The sequence below is a fragment of the Rhinolophus ferrumequinum genome, chromosome 6 (genome assembly GCF_004115265.2).
Source record: "Rhinolophus ferrumequinum isolate MPI-CBG mRhiFer1 chromosome 6, mRhiFer1_v1.p, whole genome shotgun sequence".
NCBI lineage: Eukaryota > Metazoa > Chordata > Mammalia > Chiroptera > Rhinolophidae > Rhinolophus > Rhinolophus ferrumequinum.
Window position 1 is genome coordinate 3,641,623 of NC_046289.1, and position 5,788 is coordinate 3,647,410.

The 5,788-nt window shown below is 51.8% G+C and overlaps 1 non-coding gene across 1 annotated transcript; it reads right to left on the minus strand.

The window, feature by feature from the left end:
* Window positions 1-3,659: 3,659 nt before the first annotated feature.
* On the minus strand, window positions 3,660-3,736 carry LOC117024332 (small nucleolar RNA SNORD112). Its single transcript, XR_004423410.1, has one exon. It is a non-coding gene; the product is annotated as a small nucleolar RNA SNORD112 (small nucleolar RNA).
* Between the last annotated feature and the right edge of the window lie 2,052 nt (window positions 3,737-5,788).

A 5,788-nucleotide genomic window follows, 5' to 3' on the forward strand; every position in this document is an offset into this window, starting at 1 on the left:
TAGAAGGAGGGGCATCTGGTGAGTTGAGTGCCGGCCTGGTGATGGGAAAAGCAGGGCCCTTTCCTGCAGGCTGGGCCGCAGCCACTGATTGTGCCGGCCACTGACCGTGACTTGGATGCTCTGGGGACTCGTGAAAGCCCCTCGCCCGGGACTGGGACGGGGCCGAATGGCCTGCATGTTGGTGAATGAGGCCCCGGCTGGAGTCGGGCGCTGGCTCTCCAGGCCCATTCATGGGGACTCTGTTCCCAGGAACTCCGGGTGGATGGGGCCTTTATCAGGGCACCCCGCTAGACTAGGCTGTGTTCTGCAGTTTCTAAAGGAGTTTTCTTGTCTTTGTTCCCAGTGTGGGCTGTGGTGTGTGTGTGTGTGTGTGTGTGTGTGTGTGTGTGTGTGTGTGTGTGTGTGTGTGTGTTACAGGTGTGTGTGTCTGTGTGTCTATGTGTGTGTGTGTGTAACAGGCTGACTGAGGGGCCAGCCCAGATTCTTTGTCTGAAATGACCAGGTTGCCCTAGGTCACCCTGAGGGGCAGAGATGCACCTCCATGGGGTAGAAAGATTCAGGGAAGGCGGAGGCACCAGGGACCCAGGGACAGAGCCCCTTGTCACCACTGCCTAATTGTCCCGCTCCTGACAGCCCAATCTGCCAGGGCGCTGTCAGCCTTGGGGTCCCGACAGCTGCTCCGACCCACCGTGGGGGGGCAGCATCGTGTCGCAGGTGGAGAGGCAGGCTGGCTCCCCGCAGACAGACAGACAGACTGGCGGCCGCCCGCTTAGGTGCTAGGGCTGCTAGCGAGCCCATTTGCTTTCTCAGCGTCTCGTTTCTTTTGTTGTTTTTCGTCGTTGCTGTTGTTTTAATCTATTAAAGGACTGCCAATTTGAAAATGTTTGGCAAAGTGGTATCTTATCTACATGTGTTACACCCTCTGCGGCATTACAGAGGGTGGGGGGGGTGGGAGAAGTCACGCACATAGAAATTGTACCAATAAAGGCTTCTGGTCGGGGTAGCTGATGGCACAGAAGAGGACTCAGAATATCCTTGGTGTGGATTTGAAAAGTGACCCATATTCCTAACCAGCCAGAGGCCACAGTGCAACAAAACCTTTAGCCCCGACGGGCAGGCTGGCTGGGGAAGGGGCTCCTGTACCCCTCCCACTAATAGCTCCTTCTGCTCCAGACACAAACAGAGCCCAGCTCCCTCGTCAGTGCGTGAGGAAGTTAGGAAGGGAGTTTCGGCATGAAGCACAGGGCTATACGGACAGCAGAGGCTCAGGCAGCCAGAGAAATAGCCCGGGTGCAAGACGTGGGTCTGACCAAGCCCACGGCCCAGAGTAAATAAACCCAAAACTTAGGAGAGAGGAGTCTTTGTGCCCAGTGGCCGAGGAAGTTCACTTTTGTGTAAAAGGCATCGTGCAAGTCCGACTTGCACCGGGTAAGGCTGCGCTGAGGCACAAAGGCTCCTTCAGGCTGGGCCGAGCCCAGGAGCGTTTTCTGTGAAATGGAGGAGAAGTCAGGTTCAGCCACGAGTTCTTCCAGGAATTAGGAACCTCTGGAGACTGTAACCACTGTTTCTTCGGAGCCGCCCCCGCCAAACTCGATAAAATACGAGCCTAAAAAAATTTGCCTGAAGAGCAGTCTGACCTTTTATATATATTTATAAAAAAATAAATAAACAAACTATCACCAAACTTTTCAGGAGAACTCAGTTAAAACCCACAGGGCCGCCCCTTCTGGGGCTCCCAGGTGTGGGGGAACAGGCCGTGTCTCTCTTTGGGGCCAGGGGAGCAGAGGCTTTCATTCCCTGCTCACATTCTTTCCTAGCCTTTTTGTCTTCCTCAGTGGGGTTCTGACAAGGTGCTGCCTGTATCTCGTGTCTCCCGTGCGTCTCGGGAGGGAGGGAGGGCTAAGATCTGCGGGAGGGGGGTGACATGGAAAGGCTACTGATTATTGTGGGGGACAGCCTGCTGGCTACTGTGCTGCTGACTTATTTGTGTTCTTTTCTCTGCGCCTGTGGGAGATTCTGATTCCTTTCCTTAGCATCAAGAAACTGAGGCACAGAAAATCTCGGGGGCTTTAAGTCTGGTGCGTAACTGGGTTTGTGCTCAAGTCGGTTGGCCTCTTGAGGTGCCTCCTACTCACTGCTGACCCTGGGACAGAAAAGGGGCCAAAACCTTGAATACACCAGTGACTTTTGTTCTTCCCAAAGCAGATGAATCCTGTACCCTGAGGGTGATGTGGACGTGGCATCACAGCCCTGGACCCGAAAGCCCACGTTCTTTCTAGCCCCTAACACTGTCCCAAAGGTACAAGCACCACTCAACCCTGTCCTCTCCTGAGAGCCGCCACCATCACCCCAGGTGGTGGCCCTGTTGTCACACGCTAGGACTTTCCTCTGTCTCATGTTCTGGGACAAGCTCCACTTCCCTCCGGGGAGGAGCAGGCCACAAAAGATGCAATCAACCATTTGCAGCCTGTAATTATGTCCCGAAAACCCATCCCTGGCACTCTCGACCCCAGTATGCTGCCACCCCCAACCTATGGGCCCCAGACTCTGGGTCTGGGGCATTACACACACAGCTGCCAGCAGGCATAGGGGCACCTGGCACGTGCACCCAAGAGGGCAGGACAGGGCAGTGGGGGGCTGTAGGGGTGGCCAGCCTGAGCCCCCCAAGGCATGTGTTTGCAGTTTCACAGCATGCTGAGAACTCACCCGGGCCGCACAGCACAGCTCAGTGCTCTGACACTGCCCCTCGCGATGCCCAGGGGAGACTGTGAAGCAGTTTTCAGTTAGGGAACGTCAGATCCAGGCGAGACGGGAGCCGAGGGCACTGGAAAGGGACAGAGGAGAGGGGGTGATTAACACGTGGCCAGTTTTGTGAATTCTAGAAAAATGCAAAACATTGTCTGGGACCAGGATGACGTGTCAAGGAGGCATCACTATTCCAGGCACTTCTTTGCTGGACTTTTGAACGTGGTGTTGGGGGTGAGGGAACCCTACAGGGAAAGAGAGGACGGAGAGCACATGAGCCCAGGGAGCTTCGAAGCTTCGAGCCAGACCCTGAAGGGTCTTACATGCCAGGCTAAGGCTCTTGGACCACGCCCTAGAAGCTCCGGGAAGTCGCATGGAGGATTTAAAAACAGGAGAGTGACAGGGTCAAAATGACATTTTAGAAAAGTCACTCAATGAAAGTAAACTTTGCAACTGTTTCACCCAGCCATGCCACCTGGAAGAACTCGGGGGTAAAGGAACAGGGGTTGCAGACTGAGCTGCAGCGGTTCTCACTGTGGGTCACCAGTAACAACAAAACACGGGCCAACTCAGGTCTTTTTTTAGTGGGTGTCAGTTGAGCAAGGTTTCAGCGTTCATTAAAACCTTGGTTCGTGACACACCCTCCTCATTTATCTATGCCAGGACCACTTTTGTTTTATGTATTTATTCTTATTTATTTTCTTATAACATAACAAGCACCCATGAGCCTGCCACCTACCCCAACAATGGGGGCTTTGAACAAAGCTTCTACTGCATACATTCTCCTCCCCCAGTACACTCATGGCTCGGGTTTTCAACAGGAAAGGAGGGTCTGATGAACAGTGGGGTACATATACCCCGAAATATTAAACAGCTCTTAAAAAAAATTAATGAGCCGAGACCTGCTGTCTTCCAATGGACCTCAGTATTTTGCACAGAACTGGATTAATCACGATTTTTTGTTCATAAACACTTTCTCATCACTGGTCCAGGCATGTATGTCCCCGTTTTACTTCGCTAATTTCTGCATCCGTAGATTCACCTGTAATAATATCATGAATACTCGGAGCCCACTCCCCATGCCCAGACCTTAGCAATTACTTACTTACACCTGCCTCCACAACCCATCCCCGTGGGGTGAGAACCAAGGGCTTTCGTGACGGTGAAACAAACTCCGGTGTTTCACAGGGGCTACAGTATTGTTACAAGGAAGGGCATTGTTACAAGGAAGGGCATTGATCTTTATCGTCTCCAAGCAGATTCCTGAGTGAAGAAACACCAGCAGCACAAAAAGGAAATGTACCGTAGGATATAGCTAACGTAAAATATGAACAAAATCATATATTTTAGAGGTCATTTCTATAACATATGCAAATACACAGAAAACATCTGCAACCATAACCCTGAAACCAATAACTGCAGTTAATCAGTGTGGGTGGGGGAGGAACTGAAGCTGGCTTTGGCTTTTCTCCGCAGTGTTTGATCTTTAGTAATGACCGTATTAATTATCAATGCATTTCTTGCATAATTCAAATAAACATTTTGTATGAGGGGTTTTTTTTTTCCATAAATACAAAAGGAGGAACATTTTGGCTGATACACCGGGAGTGGACACATATGGCCAAAACAAGTTCTGCAGACACAAGGGATTTATTTTATCCCAAAGATAATTCCTTTTTTAATTTATATGTTCTAAAGCTGGAGCCCCAAGGCTCCGAGTGGCATGTCAGTGACATGAGGCCAGCAGGTGTGTGCCGGCTGGCTATGATTTCACTCCCTGCAGGCCCCAAATCCCCCCAGAGCCACCCGGCTGGTGTCTGCAATGCACCCATTGGGGAGTACTTTTTCCTTTTCGGTCTTGAAGAGGCCCCAAAAGCTAATGCCCTGGCCTGTGTTCTCAGGGATTAGCTAACTGGAACGAGAATGTGACATCAGATAGGCCCAGGCACAGGGGACCCACGGGCCTCTGGGGAGCAGCAGCCCGCAGCTCACATGCGCCCACAGCCGCGTGACTTGCTGGCCCTGCCATGTCCGACAGCTCAATTCCCATGCAGAACCCACGGCTGCCACGTTTCCTCCCAGTTTTAACCAAGAGAGATGCGTGGCTGAAGGACACAGGTTATTTCCAACCCGTTGGCTCCATGAGGATGGGAGAGACCTTGCAGGTCTTTGCCTGCCCCCCCTTCTGCAAGCCTACTTACCGTCACAACCCCCTTCACCCCAACTCCTGTTTCCAGGCCCCTGCAGCTGCCACAGACTGTCAGAATCCCTGAACAAGCACAGGGCTAAGTGTGCAACAAAGACGGTCCCACTGTCACCGACAGATAAAGACATCGATCGAGGCTCAGAGACCCTGGGGACACAGAGCCAGGCCAGCTTTAAACCCCCATCAGTCTGAACGCTCGTTCATCCGCACACACCACCTAGCTGGTTCATTGGTTCGTGTCTCTCCCCCCACTAAGCCAACACAGACAGCACCTTCGAGAACTTTCCTCCCCTCTACCGAGCAAGACCTATTTTTGACCGTGACTTTGTGCGGAAGAAATGTGAGTGCAGGGTGCCGGTTAACTACTCCTCTGCCAGCGTGCCCAGAAATCTGTCGCCTCCCCACACACGAGGCTCTGCTGTTAATTACATAGCATTTTATTTGGGGCTGGGTTTAGTCCTGATGAATACTTTGAGGTGTCTGTGATAGTTTTTCAGATACAAAATATATTTGTGATAAATAAAAATAAAATGCAGTGCGCAGGTTGAAGTTCTGTGCACCACCTCTGGGCCACACAATTCAACATGCAGACTGTCACGCCGCCCCAAGGCTACGCAACCCAGGCCACGCCGATGCAGTTATGTAGTCAACTCAGGAGAAGGACCTCTGGGCCCAGCACTGACCCCCACCCCATCTCTGTTCCCCCGTCTTCCCTCTGGAGTCTACAAAAATGAGGAGGGCTTTTAAAGGGACAATTAGGGGACAGATCCACCTAAAATAAGAACCATTTTTACATGTGTTAAGGAACCTCCTGCATGCCAAGCATTTTATATTTCA